This window comes from Sus scrofa, chromosome 17 (assembly GCF_000003025.6).
Source record: "Sus scrofa isolate TJ Tabasco breed Duroc chromosome 17, Sscrofa11.1, whole genome shotgun sequence".
NCBI classification, from domain to species: domain Eukaryota; kingdom Metazoa; phylum Chordata; class Mammalia; order Artiodactyla; family Suidae; genus Sus; species Sus scrofa.
The window spans coordinates 59268899-59283939 of record NC_010459.5 but is presented as its reverse complement, the minus strand read 5'-3'; the positions used below and the strand labels follow the sequence as shown (position 1 = coordinate 59283939).

Genomic DNA, 15041 nt, shown 5'->3' with positions numbered 1-15041 from the left:
ACAGGGACCGTTCTCCCTTGTCACCAGCTCCAGGCTGGTGGCCTGGCCCGGGGGGGGGGATGGACACCCCTCCCCCGACAACGGGCTGCTCCCAGATCCCTCTCCACGCTTTGCTTCTGCTGTCCCCCTCAGCCTGGAGCTCCTTTCCGGCCCACGTCCACATGGACAGCACCTACCGTCCATCGAGGCAGATCCAAATGCCACCTCCTTAGTGGTCTCGCCGGCTAGAGGGGGCCACCCCGTCCTGCACGTCAGTGGCATGGTCTCCGCAGCCCTTTCTGGGTGCAGCTCTACCAGCCTCTCACTGTAATGGATTTAGCCTGGTTTCCTGCAGTCTGAGCTCTCCGAGGCTGAGAGCACGCTGCTTGCATTGCTGTGGTTCCTGCAGCACCTAAGATGGTGCCAGGCGCCCAGCAAGGACAAATCATCGCCCAACTGATCGGGTGCTAAGCCAGCAACACCTGTGAACCATGATGGGTGGGGTCAGTCATTACAGGCCTCGCCAATGAAAAGGAGGCTGGCACAGGTGAGGCCAGTTTGGACCCAGGTAGCCCTGCCCCATGTCACCACACTTAGCCATTAAACCAAGCTCCTTCCTTCAGCAGGCAGATGGGAGGGGCTGGGGCAGCCCCCTCCCCACCACGGTTGCTTGGACTCCGCTCCTCTCTCGGAGAACATCTCCCAACATACAGGCTTCAGCAGGCACCAAACATTTGAGGCCAACCCACCCTGTTAATTCGAAAATCACAAAACATCTCAGTTCAAACTGCTGTAAATCTCCACTGAGAGCTTCTTCACAAAATGCTCCCTCTTTGAAAAGCCCATGCCCAGGATCCAGGTTTTAATACCATCTTTGATTCGCCAGGTCAGGCATCCCCCTGGCCAAATGGCAGAGCGGGAACACTGGGAGCAGCTGGGGTTGAACCTTGGCTGTGTTCTCACTAGTTGTGGGCAAGTTCCTTTGCCTTCCAAAGCCTGGTGCATGCCTGTCTGGCAGCGGCAGTAGTAACACCAGGCAGTTGCGGGAATGAGGTTCGAGGTGCTCCACCGGGAGGCAGCTCTCCAACATCCTGTCCCTGTTAACGGTGGGAGCACCTCTGCTCTGACTCCCTTCAGTAGCCTCCAGTCCTGGGCCGCATAGGCTGGAGGTGCCCAGAGTAAGGGCTGCCTCTTCCTCTCCAGAGAGATGGTGGAGGGGCCCCAGGCGAGGGTGTGCACAGATCAGGGAGGCAGGTCACGCCCACAGCAGTGGATCCCACCCCCACTCCCCTTACGCCTCCACCTCCGCACCAGCCCCCGCATCCTCATCCACGCCCCAGAGCACTGCGTGGTGTGCTCTTGCTCACGCACACAGGCCTGCGGCCCCAGACCCCGTGCACCTGGGAACGTGGACCTTCCCGGGTCCCAGCGGTGCTCAGTCTGGAACACCGGCCCTAACCGGGAGCCCAGGGCGGCAGGGCCGGGCTCCTGGCCTCCCTTCCACGAATACACTGGCAGGCCAGCTGAGTGTATTTGCATATAATTTGCATGTGTTGACACAGCCGTTCCCATCTCAGCACAGAGCACTTCCAAGCTAACCTGTTATTACCGCTCCTCCGAAGCCTAGTTTTCCTTAGTGCTCCCACTGCTTACCCACCCCCTGCCAGAAAGCGCTGAGAGACAGGCCAGGGGCTGACTCTGCGGGCCTGGCGGTTCCCCCAGCATCCCTGGGCCTCGGCTTTTCCCCTGGACCACCACAAATTGCATCATGCTCCCAGGGGGCAGACCCAAGGAGACCTCCCGGCACAGAAAGGTTAGCATGTGCCAGGAGCTGGGTGCCCTGGAGCACGGCAGGCTGCCTTATGCTCACCAGAGGCCAGGACCCAAGTCTGATGGAGAACTTGGCCCCTACTCTCCCCAGATGAGGTTTCTGAGTCTTGCGTCGGGGGTCCCCTGTGCTGTGGATTCTAGTTCTAACAAATACATAAAAATACCTGGTTAAATTTGAGCTTTGAAGAAACAACAGATAATCCTGCTCGGTGAGGAGGCCCCGTGGGTACGGGAAACACGCTTATACTGCAGGAGGGCCACCGTGTACCTGAAATCCAATCTCCACTAGGCCTCCTGTTTCCTTCCTGAGAGCCCTACCTGGGCCCTGGGCCCATGGGTTTCTGTTATCACGAATGTCCTGTTTTCTCCCAGCTTTCAGCTAAGCCCAGAGGAGCAGGGCTTTATTTCCTAAGACTCCAGGTTCCCAGTGTAGGGTACGAAAGAGGGCAATGACTACTTGTGAGGTAGGCTGAGAATCGCTGCGGGGAGAGGTGGGGAGAGAGAACACGTGTTTCCTAATTTAGTTAAAAATCTCAAACCTGCTCCTCTTTGGTTTCTATGAGGAACCTGGCGTTATCCGTGCAAGTGTGAGGCCACATTTCCTGTGGCGAGGGGCCCGTTTGTTTGCATCAGCAGGGCCCGTTTCTAGGGCTCTCTCGGGATGCGAGGCCTGCAGCGGTCACAGGGGAAGAGGCGGTGGTAGGGAGGGCCTGTGGCTGGGCTTCTTGGGAGTGAGGGTCCCTGAAGAGCCCTCAGCCCACGTGGAACAAAAGCCTCCTCCCCAGACCTTTGTCCGGCTTCCCCACAGCACTGCTGACACCAGGACCCCACACGCAACCGGAGCCCATCATCCGCCCAATTGCTGAGCTTCACGCGCGCATCCTCTGGGGGGCGGCACTCAGGGGGCTCCGCCCTTCACTCACTGTCACTGGCAAGTGCAGAAGGTGCTAAGCAGGCAGGGGGGCCTAGCTCAGAGCCCTGCAGCCCGCCCCTCGGATAGGCTGAGCTCGGGCTATCCCAGCTGGGACACCTGCACTTGCCGAATGGGCGGAGTCCATGCCACAGGGGAACCACCTTGCGACACTGAGTGTAAACACGTGTTTCACCCAGGAGTGCAAGCCTTTTTTAGGGAGAAAGTGCTATTTTATAGTGAGATCAATGGGTATACTACAGAGGGCAAGGCAAAATTTTTGTGTTCTGAAAATAAAATGCATGGAGTTCCCACTGTGGCTCAACAGGTTATGAACCCAACTAGCATTCACGAGGATGTGGGTTGGATCACTGGCCTCGCTCAGTGGGTTAAGGATCCAGCATGGCTGTGAGCTGTGGTGAAGGTTGCAGACACGGCTCCCATCCTGAGTTGCTGTGGCTGTGGTGTAGGCTGGCAGCTGCAGCTCCAACTCAATCCCTAGCCTGGGAGCTTCCATGTGCCATGGTTGCAACCATAAGAAAAAGAAGAGAAAACACAAAAGATAAGGCTCCGTCTCCTCCTCCATCAAGATGCCATAAGGGGAGTTTCCTGGTGGCTCAGAGGGTTAGGGATCCAGCATTGTTACTGCTGTGGCATGAGTTCGATCCCTGGCCCCAGAAACTTCTGAATGCCATGGGTGTGGTCAAAATTTTCTAATTTAACGTTTTTTCTATTTTCTTTTTAGGGCCATACCTGTGGCATAACCAAACCATGTCTGCACCCTACACCACAGCTCATGGCAATGCTAGACCCCAGCCGTACCTGCAACCTATGCTGCAGCTTGTGGCAACACCAGATCCTTAACCCACTACTGAGGCCAGGGATCAAACCCACATCCTCATGGATACAAGTCAGGTTCTTAATCTGCTGAGCCACAACGGAAACTCCCTACATTTTTTTTTAAATTAAAATTAAACTTAAAAAAAAAGAGAGAGAGAGGTTGTCGGGACAGCAGCAGCAGCCTTGTAGAGTGTTGCCGGCATTAAGGGAGAGCAGGCAAAGCCCGCTTCCCAGCACAGCACTGGGCAGTAAGAGCAAGGCATTCTCGAATCATAACTTTGGGATTAAGATCCCTTCACCTGCTCTCTGGCCTCCAACCTCCCTGTGCGTAAAGAAATTACAAAGCAGCAAAGGGACGCCAGGTTCTTGGCACCAGGGGAAGCTTTCTCTTGATTTTCTAGTGGCAGCCCCTGGTGGGGTCTCAGACACACTGACCTGGAAGGGGCCAGAGATTCTCGTTCCCAACAGAGAGCCCACCCACTGGCTCATCCATCACCTCTTCTGGCCGAAAACAGCTGTTTGCCACCCAGATCCACCCAACGCTGGCTGCTGAAGAGGCCCCGCAAGAGGCTGTGACCAGCCATGCTCAGGGAGTGTGGTGTGGTCGAGGGCGGCACTCGCCCAGACACACGCAGCAGAGATGGGTGGGCCCGGGACCCCTGAGTCGGCGGTCAGGGAAGAAGGATCGACCCCAACCTCTTGGCAAAACGCCCAAGGTCAGGGCCCCGCTGGCTTACACACTCTCGGGGGCCTGACCTTCTTCCCTGAGAACTTGGGAAATCCAAAGATGGCAATGCTTCCAGAGGACCTGAAGAGTGGCTTGGCCAGGGGTCATCAGAGACCGCCTCTGTGTCTCTCTGGTCAGCAGAGAGGCCAGCCACGTGTCCTGGGGACTCAATGGGTTGTCCATGCTCCTGCGTTGGACGGACCCACCATGAATGAACTTGACAAGGACCACACATAGGTCTCAACACATGGCTCTGGAAGCCAAGTTGTCAGTGGCTGGGTCTGACTACAGGATCGGGGTGGGGGGGCGGATATTCTGATTAACTTAAGGGAGTATGAGGGGTGTCCTTCCAGTTAGGGGCCGTGATGTCATCACACTTTCTCTCCGACCTAATAACTGTCGCCAATGTCCAGAAGCAGCCATCCCACCGCTCAGCTGCCGCGTGGCCTTCCGTTCCTCACTCCCGCTTGGCGCCCCAGCTGGCTGTTACCCTGCTATTGCCTGGGAGACCGCGGCACCGTGCTCATAACATCTCCTGCGTTTACACCGCTCTTCCGATGCACAGCCCGGGCCGTGAAGGATGAACAGGCGTGATCGGGGTAATGAACCCCAGACACGATTCCAGCCGACATCTGATCAACCCCAGCCCCGTAACTAGTTCCTGCTAGACTATCGCACTTTGTCCAAACCTGTTTCGGAAATATGCTTTGTCAACATCCCCCACTCGGGGAGTCAGCAGCCCCGTTCTTGTTCTTGTTCGTGGTGGTAGAGTGGGCCCCCAAACCCTGATCCAACCTCTTTTTTCCCAATTTCAGCTTTGCACAGCCTTTCCTTTTTGGAAAACAAAGCGCAACAATGGCAGCTCTCCCTTGGCCAGTGGCCAGCCAGCCAAGGGCTGGAGCCAGGAGATTAACGGATACACCCGGAGAGGGCCAGGTCAGAGAGCAGAACATTCTGGACACACGTTTGTGTTGGAGACCAGACCCTGAGGCCCGCGAGCCCCGCACGTGAAGGTCAACACCTCCTGGTTTGAAGGACAGGCTGAGGCCCTTCAGAACCTGTGGATGAAACACGCCTATGACATTAATTAATGCCAGGCAAAATGTAACAGCAGATCTTGGCAACTAAAAATAGACCTGTGCCATCTGATTCATCCCCTGACTGCACAGAACTCGGAGCTCCTTCACCGGCCTCTCTGCTCCCCGCGCGCCGCTTCCCGGCCTCGCCCTCGGCCTCCATCTTTGATCCTCTCCTCCCGCCCAGCCAGCGCCTTGAACCTGCCGGCGGCAGCGGCGGCGGCGGCGGCGGCGGCCCGGCTCGGCTCCCCTCCGACCACGGGCAGGCTTCATGGGCCGGGGGAGCGTTTCTTTTCCTGGCTCACATGGTGGCGAGCCACGCAGTCTGGCCTCAGTCCTGCCCGTGCGGGCGTCTCTGCCGTTGCATCACACACACAGCTCCACGGCTTCGGGGCCGTTCCAGCCCCTTCTATTTTAAACTTTGTTGATTTCTCCTGGGAAGGAAGCCTATTTCATACAGATTAGCTGGACAGCTGGGTCGGACTGCTTCTGATTACCGGGCTTGGGGCCACTGGGGAAGCAGGTTTCCCAAAGCCCCTTGGACGGAGACGCGTTCCATAGGGTCCCCAAGGACGCGGTGCGGGGTCAGCGCTCGCTCGAGGGAGGAAGGTCAGCGGCCCCAGTTGGAAATCAACAGGTCAAGCCCAAGGCAGGGTCAGACCTCCGTCTGCATGGCAGGCTCGGGAGGAAGGCTGTGCGGAGCGGTGGAGGAGGGGGCACGGGAAGCCCCCTGCTTCCAGAGCTCGCGCGGGGCCCTAAGTGGGGGCTTGTGTCAGAAACCAGGGCGTGTGCTGGGGAGGAAGCATCCATCATGCTTGCCTGAGATAATCACTCGGGAGGCGACAGACAAGGCTCAATGATTCAGGTCCCTTCATCTGGCCTTGCCTCCCAGACCTCCAGGAGCACAAAGACATCACAAAGACCGCTCTCACCTTGACGTGGTCAGTCCACAGGCAGGTGGGGGCTGCCGCGCTCTCCTGCAAACCGGTGGCTCCGACGAGGCAGGAGCTCTCTCCCTGCACGTCCCATCTCTGCCTTTGCTGCTCTCTATGCTTCTCTAGAGGAAACCGAGGGCTGGCATTTGTTTTAATTGTGTGAGTGGAGGGTGGGGGGTGTCGGGGGTGCCCAGGCGGTGTGGGGCGGTGAAGGGACACGGGGGGAGTGTGCAGCCTGCCCTGGTGTGGGTTCGGGTTGAATGGCCGACGCCCGGGAGATGGTTTGCCTGCTGGAGCTCCGTGTGCTGCAGCTCTGTGTGTGGGCGGCGGCAGCTACACGGCTGGGTTTCAAACCATTACATTGAACATTTGCAAACAGATAAAAAAACAAAACCATCCGGTACGAATGGAAACTTGTTTGCCTCTCTCTCTCTCTCTCTCTGCGCTCTCTCCCTTCCACCCCCCACTTGGGTTTCGGAGGAGGTGGGTGAGGGTGGGCATCGCCTGCTTGGCGCTCCCCCAGCCCCATCTCTTCCAGCCATGCCACCCAGCCCCACGGCCACGAGCACGGACAGGTGGGTCAGGTCCTGGACATCAACCCCCTCGGCGTGGGGGATCCCCAGACATTTGAGAAGGATTTTTCTCTTCCCCGGGGTCTTGCCCAAATTCCAGCCAGAGCGCCATTACGCCCAAGGAGGACCTGGGTGTCCACACCTGGCCATCTCTTATCCTTCCTAGTTTCGAAGCTACCTTAGACCTGGCCAGCGAAGAGGGGTGAAGCACACTCTCATACCTGACGAGACTTCCCAAGGCATTCTTTCCGAATGGTTGCGTGAGATACTCCATAAAAAGGGAGGGGAAAAAAGTCCTCTGGTCAAATTTCTTTGGGAACTGTTGCATCCTGTATTGCTCTGGGATAGTTCAGTGTTCAGGCGAAGGCTCTGAGAAGTTCTGCAAAAGAGGATCCTACTAAACTTTGTTTAATCCAACATTTCCAAAATGTGTAGATTTTAGGTGAAAGAATCCTCTCTGCGCACCAGTGACATCACCCACACACATTCATACCTGCCTCCTTTCCCTCCCCCACCCCCCCCCACCCCCAGCGGTGGCCTGACCCACATCTACATTTTCAGGCAGAGAGCAGGAGGGGACAGGCAAAGAGAGATACTGGGAGCCAGGTAGGTCAAAGGTCGCCATCTTAGGCTACACTGGACTTGTTATTAACTCAGGAGCCCCAGGTGGTTAGCAGTGAACTTGAGACTGTGGTTCTGGCTGGACAGGGAACATGAGGGAAGCAGATGATCCCTCAGGGCCCCGGGGTGGAGGGGAGGGGGGGTTGTCAGTGCACCTTCTCTTCCACCCCAAGGGGGTCCCTGGTCACCTCTGCAGCCCACGGAGGGGAGCAGCCTGTGGCTGGGTGCTGACCCAGGCTGGTGCAAGAGTCCTCTGTTGCCCTGTCCAGACCTCCACTGGGCACTGTACAGATCAGGTGACAGGTCTGATCCTGGACAGCATGAGACAGCAGGCAGAGGAATGGAAGCATGAAACATGTGAACTCTGAGAGAGGCATCCGTGTCAGAAAGGGCCTTTGTACAACTATAAATGTAATAAAATTCATTGAGTAATTTAAAAAAAAAATGAAAACAAATCTATTTCTCCAACATCTCTCTCATAAACTCAAAATGGATTAAAAAAAAGAAAGAAAGAAAAAGAAAAGAAAGAGCCATGATGGAAGGGCACGCAGGAGGTTGGGCTGGGTTGGGGGTGCGCTCTGCTAGATTTGGGGGCCACTCTGGCTCATCAGAGTCCGCAGACCCCAGCACTACAGCTCACCACCAGTGGAGTCTTGGCCCAGCTCTGTGAGCCTTAGCCACCTCATCTGAAAAGGTTCTCAACCAAGGGTGACCTCTGCCCCCCAGGGGGCATCTGGCAAAGTCCGGGGACAATTTTGGTTGTCACAACTAGGGGAGAGTACCCCTGGCATCCAGGGGTAGAGTCCAGGGATGCTGTTAAACAGCCTATGATGGCCGGGGTGGCCCCGAGACAGAGGATACTCCAGCCCAAGGTCAACAGGGCACAGAAACAGGACGCATCTGGGTAGGTCTCCAGCGCCGCTCTGAGCGGTTCACAGGAGCCTTCTGAGTAAACCGGAAGGCAGTTCTGTTGTTCCACTTGGTAAGGAAGAGACTCCCTATCATTTAGATGGTATTTCACTTCTGATTGGGTGGCAAGACAGAAACAGATGGAAAGCAGCGTAAGAGCTCTCTGCTGCAGGCCAAGAAGAGAGAAAGCCCGCCTGCCTTATAAACACTCCAAAGTACATGATTTAAAAAAAAAAAAAAAGTAAGAAAAAGCAAGAAAAGAAATGCCTCCTCTTGCTTAAGAACTTGAACTCTGTGTGAACAAAGTGAAATGGGTGTAGAAAAGCTTTAAAAAGCTTGCAAGCACTTTGAGGGATAATCACTGGTAATTAGAGCATTTTACCGACGCCGTTAAAGAGGCTTTAAACAAAGCTGGAATTGTTCGTTGGCCTTTCCCTGGAGGAGGGTGATGGTGGCGCTGACAACACTCATGTGTCCGGCCTGGTCAGGGGTTTTCTTTTTGAGAAATCCGCAGCCAGGCTTGCAACACGAGCCTCAGCACATGGCAGATGCTCTGAGGCCGACAAAAAGGGAACGTGAAATTCAGGTCCAGGCTCCTGTTCCCGCTGACTGCCCGGCCCCGAGGAGGAAAAGCTGGCTGAGTCGCTCCCCGCGGCACCTCCGGCAGCACCCCCGGAGAGGGACTCGAGTCCATCCAGGCCCTGGAAGTGGATGCCCCTGGACAGTGGGCGGGAGCCGCGGAGAGGCAGGTCGGGTCGGGCCTGTCGTGACTGGAGAAGGGGAGGGAAGGCCGGTCCCGAGAGGGAAGGAGGGGGGGGGGCGTGTGCAGGGGAGTCTGTGCTGAGACCAGCGCCCACGCACAGGCTTTCGAGGAAAAGGCCACCAGCCAAGTTTCTGACGTGGACACTGGACGAGACCCACACTTGCCAGTTCCATCGGCTTCCTCCGGGAGCCAGCCCAGAGCCAGGCCAGCCCGAGAGTCCCCCCCGCTCCCCTGCCACCCCAAAGCCACCTCTCCACTTGCGACCAGCACAGCTGACGGCCGTGTAGCTGAGAACGTTCCTGTGCCTGCGTTTTGTTTGGCTCTAGGAGCACACGGTAAAGGAAAAACAAAAGCAGAGTCCCTGCTTTCATGGGGTGCATAGCCGGCTGAGGTAAAAAGACAAAAATCAAAAAATAAAGAAAAAGACAGCGTTACCATATGATCCAACGACTCCACTCCTGGGCATATATCCAGAGAAAACTCTAATTCAAAAAGATACATGCACCCCAATGTTCGTAGCAGCACTATTGACAAGAGCCAAGACATGGATGCAACCTAAACATCCATCGACAGATAAATGGTCCATATACACAATGGAATAGTACTCAGCCATTAAAATAGGGTGAAATAATGCCCTTTGCAGCAACATGGATGGACCTAGAGATTCTCATACCAAATGAAGAAAATCAGACAGAGAAGGGCAAATACCGTAAGGTATCACTCATGTATGGAATTTAAAGTAGGACACAAATGAACCAATCTCCAAAACAGAAACAGACCCATGGACAAGAAGAACAAATTTGTGGTTACTAAAGGGGAAAGGGGGGACAAGGAGAAATTAGGAGTCTGGGACTAACATATACACACTACTATATGTGAAATAGATAACCAACAAAGACCTACTGCTTAGCACAGGAAACTATACTCAACATTTTGTAATAACCTCTAATGGAAAAGAATCTAAAAGAACGTGTGTGTGTGTGTGTGTGTGTGTGTGTGTGTGTGTGTGTTATAAAATTGAATCACTTTGCTATACACTGAACCTAACACAACATTGTACATCAACTACACTTCAATTTTAAAAATTAAATTTAAAAAATCCAGTTCATTCAATCAGTCATTGGCTGAGAATTTGAACCTCTACTTATTCCAGGCACAATTAGAAGAGGAAAAAAATTATGTAAGCAAATTACTACCAAAAACCACAATGAAAAGAGTACAACGTTGTGAAACTGCCTGGAGAGTACTGCTCCTCAAAAGCTCTCTGTTAAAAGGCGCTGGAGGGGCTGGCGTGAGGGACCGATCGATCCAGGCTGAGATGGCTGGAAAGGGAGCGGATTTCCCTTCCTCAGTCTGCCACTTTTTGTTTGTTTGTTTTTTGCTTTTTGTTTTGCTTTTTAGGGGCACACCTGTGGCATATGGAAGTTCCCAGGCTAGGGGTGGAATCGGAGCTGCAGCTGCTGGCCTACCTCACAGTCATAGCAACCTACACCACAGTTCACAACAAGGCCGGATCCCTGACCCACTGAGCAAGGCCGGAGATCGAACCCGCATCCTCATGGATACAAGTCAGATTCACTTCCGCTGAGCCACAACAGGAACTCCAATGCATTATTCAACGCACCTGGCGTTGTCTTGAACCCCCACAATTGCTATGAACCCCAAACTGTGGAAGCACTAACTTAAATGTGCCAGCAGGGGCCTGAGAGCTCTTGGAGGGAAGCGGCCGTTCAGAACCTGGGACAGCTCTCATGTGCCTGGCCACAGGCTCTCTAGCTGCCTGCCCTTCCTGCAGGCCGGGCCAGAGGAGGTCCAGGGCGCCCCTGCCCAGGCGCTGCCCACCTCGCCAAAGCCGCTACTCCTCACGGAAGTGGCTGCTGCTTTCCGCCCGCCCACGCTCCCACCCCGTCTCGCAGCCTCCGTGGCTTCTACTCCACTTCCATGTCACCCCCGACTCTTCTCCTGAGACTCGAAGGTGCCAAGGGAGGGTCTCCTTGGCTCACCTGGTCCACGTGAACTGCAACGCTGGGCAGATTCTGCCCTTGGGACCCATCCGTAAGCTCCTGGCCTTCGCATAGCTGACTACTGGGGTGGGACAGCCCCAGGCAGGCAGCCGAGGCCTGTGAGCGCCCCGAGGGGCACCCCCAGCTCCCACAGGGGGCCCTCTTCCCCACATGCGGATGCTCTCAGGTGGGGGTCGGGGCCAAGCTGGTGGCTCATGAGAACCACCATTTCACACACTTTACAAATATGTTTTTAAATTGTAGTCGTTATATTTTTATTTAAATGTGACTGTACACAGCACGAAGAATTCTACCCAAAATGTTGTGATCCTCTGTGTGGGAAAAGAATCTGAAAGAGAGTGGCTGAGGGCACATCCTCACAGAACCACCTCGCTGTACAGCCGAACCCTGTACGTGAATCAGCCATACTCCAGTAAAGCTCCAGAAAGTGAAGGAATCAATCAATTCAAAGAAGTATTGTGGTTGCCGAGGGGGTGGGGGAGAGAGTGGGAGGGACTCAGAGTTTGGGGTTGGCAGCCGCAAACCATTCCATTTAGAACGGATAAGCAACGGGTCCTACTGTACCGCACAGGAAACTCTATCCAGTCTCCAGGGACAGACCAGGACGCCAGACAAGACAAGACAAGGAGTGTGTGCATGTGTGGGACAGGGCCACTGTGCTGTACAGCAGAAACTGGCACAACACTGTAAAGCAACTATACTTTAAAAAAAAAGAAAAAGAAAGAAAGAAAGAAAAATCAATACATACAATTGTTATTGCTCTAGCTAGCAGAGTCAACTGGTGTGTATCCCTCTTAAATACATTTTAATAGCCAATTTAAACAAAATATTAATTTTAGGAGTTCTCTTATGGTGCAGCGGGTTACGGCTTGGGTTGCTGCTGTGGCGTGGGTTCGATCCTTGCCTCGGGGACTTCGGCATGCCATAGGCATGGGCAAAAAAAATTTTAATTTTATTCTAAGACATATGGAAATCCAAACAAAATGTAATAGCTAAAATGATGTGGGAGTGGTGCGGTGGTAATGAATCCAACTAGCATCCATGAAGATGCAGGTTCGATACTTGGCCTCGCTCAGTGGGTTAAGGATCCAGCGTTGCCCTGAGCTGTGGTGTAGGTCGCAGACAAGGCTTGGATCCTGTTTTGCTGTGGCTGTGGCATAGGCTGACAGCTGTAGCTCCTATTTGACCCCTAGCCTGGGAACTTCCATATGCTACAGGTATGGCCCTAAAGAGCCAAAAAAAAAAAAAAAATGTGGAAAAAACGGAAAAGGTGGAGGAATCACATTACCTAATTTTAAGAGTTAGTCTACACCTGGAGTCATCAAGACAGTACTGATGGAAATAAACTCATAGATCAATAAAACTGAATAAAGAACCAGAAATAGAGCCACACAAATATGCGTGCCTGATGTTGACAAAAGCACAAAAGCAATTTAATAGAGGAAGGATAATCTTTTCCACCAATGATGTTGGAGCAGTTAGATGTCTTAAGCAGAAAAGAAAGAAAAATCTATGCTAAACCTCTCACTTTATGTAAAAAGTACCTCGAAATGGATTGCAGATTTAAACATGAGATGTGAAACTGTACAACTTTCCAAAGAAAACATAAAAGAAAAGCTGTGGGGCCTAAGGTTAAGGCAAAAAAATTCTAAGACATGACACCAAAATTACAAGCCATAAAAGAAAAAAGTCAAATCAGACTCCATTAAAATTAAACCTTGTCCCCAGCAAAAGATGCTATTAAGAGGATGAAAAACAAGCTTTATTGAACAGCTGGTGCTGGAACAACTGGACATCCACAAGCCAAAAAAAAAAAAAAAGAATCTAGATAGCAAACTTTACACACGTCACAAAAATTAACTCAAAATGCACCACAGACCAAAATGCAAAATGCAAAACCACACAACTCCTGGAAGATAACATGGGAGAGAACGCAGACAACATTCTGGAAAGGGCAAAACTATCGAGACAGTAACAAAGATTAGTGGTTGCAAAGAGTGAGAGCAGGAGTTCCCGTTGTGCATCGGAAGTGAATCCAACGAGTATCCATCAGGATGAGGCTTCGATCCCTGGCCTTGCTCAGTGGGTCCAAGGATCTGGCGTTGCCGTGAGCTGTGGTGTAGATCACAGATGAGGCTCAGATCCCGTGCTGCTATGGCTGTGGTGCAGGTTGGCAGCTGCAGCTCTGATTCAACCCCTAGCCTGGGAACCTCCATATGCCTCGAGTGCAGCCCTAAAAAAAAGAAAAAAAAAAAGTGAGAGGGGAAGAGGGAGGGATGAATAGGCAGAATGCAGAGGGTCTGGGGCGAGTATGTATGATGGCGTTATATGAATACGCATCTTCATATGTGCTTCCAAATTCGTAGACAGTGCAGCATCGAGAACAAACCCTGATGAAAACTGCAGTCTTTGAGTTATGATGATGTGTCCCTGTGGGTTCATCAGCTGTAATGTACCACCTGCTGGGGGTGTTGACAGCAGTGTGTGGGGCCAGGGGCATAGGGGGACCCACCGTACTTTCTGCTCACTTTTGATGGGAACTTAAAATTGCCCCCTCCCACCTGTGAAATGAAGTCTTTATTTTAAAAAAAACAGGAAGAAGACATTTCTAAACCACATATCTGGCAAAAGTCTAGTGTTCAGAATATATCAAGAATTCTCACCACTCAACAGTGAAAGTAACAATCCGGTTAGAAAATGGGCAACAGACACGAGCAGACACTCGTCCAAGAGGACAACCAGATGGCCAGGAAGGACGTGAGAAGATGCCCAGTACATTAGCCACTGGGGATGCAAACCAAAACCATGATGAGATGTCACCACACACCTGTCTGAACTGCTAAGGTGAAAAACACCAGCAATACCAATGCTGGCATAGATGTGGATAAACTGGGATCACTCGCCGGTGGATGGTGTGAGGGAAAAATGGGACAGTCTCTGAAAAAATGTTTGGCAATTTCTCATGAACTTAGACACCTCAACAACTGCACTCCCAGAGTCATACAAACCTGTATGTTTATAAGTGCTTTATTTGTAATAGCCAAATAACTGGAAACAACCCAAATGTCCTTCAACAGTTCCATGATTAAGTAAACTGCAGGCATCAACATCATGGAATACAATTAAGCAATTAAAAAAAATCTGTTGAGGAGTTCCCTGGTGGCTCGGTGGGTTAAAGACCTGGTGTTGTCACCACCATGGCTCTAGTCACTGCTGTGGCTCAGGTTCAGTCCCTGGCCTGGGAACTTCCGCATGCCGTAGGCACAGCCAAGAAAAAAAAATCTGTTGATATACACAACAGCTTGGATGGTATGACACCACTTATATGTGGGGTCTAAAACATGGTACAATTGAGCCCATCTGCCGAACAGAGACAGATCATGGACAGGAGGGCAGACTTGCATCTGCCGGCAGGGAGGGTGGGGAGAGGGGACTGAGAGGGAGTTTGGGGTGGGGAGATGCAGACTGTCACCTTTGGAAGGATAGGTGTTTCCGTCCTGCTGTGCAGCGCAGGCAACTGTGTCCAGTCTTCCGGGTGAGAACCCGATGGAAAATTTAAAAAAGGCGGGGCGTACAGGTGTCTGGGTCACTTTGCTGTATGGCAAAGGTTGAAGGAACATTGTCAATCAACTATAGTTTAATAATAAATAAATTAATTAATTAATTTAAAAAACAACTTGGATGAATGTCAAGGGCCTTGTGCGGGTGGAAAGAAAAAGCAATTGTACATCCTGCATGATTCAATTTAAAATGACAAAATTACAGAGGTGGCAGGCAGATTAGCGATGGCCAGGGCCGCAGGGGTGGAGAGTGCAGTGTGACCGTGAAGGGGCAGCCCAGGGAGCTCCTTTGTGG

At 52.7% G+C, this 15041-nt stretch overlaps 1 protein-coding gene across 1 annotated transcript in view; it reads right to left on the bottom strand.

Annotated features, from left to right (window-relative positions):
- Positions 1-6698, bottom strand: part of ZNF831 (zinc finger protein 831) — a 109242-nt gene extending 102544 nt beyond the window's left edge. The window contains exon 1 of the mRNA XM_005673065.3: positions 6295-6698. The gene's annotated coding sequence lies outside the window, so the exon portion shown is untranslated. The remainder of the gene's footprint in view (positions 1-6294) is intronic.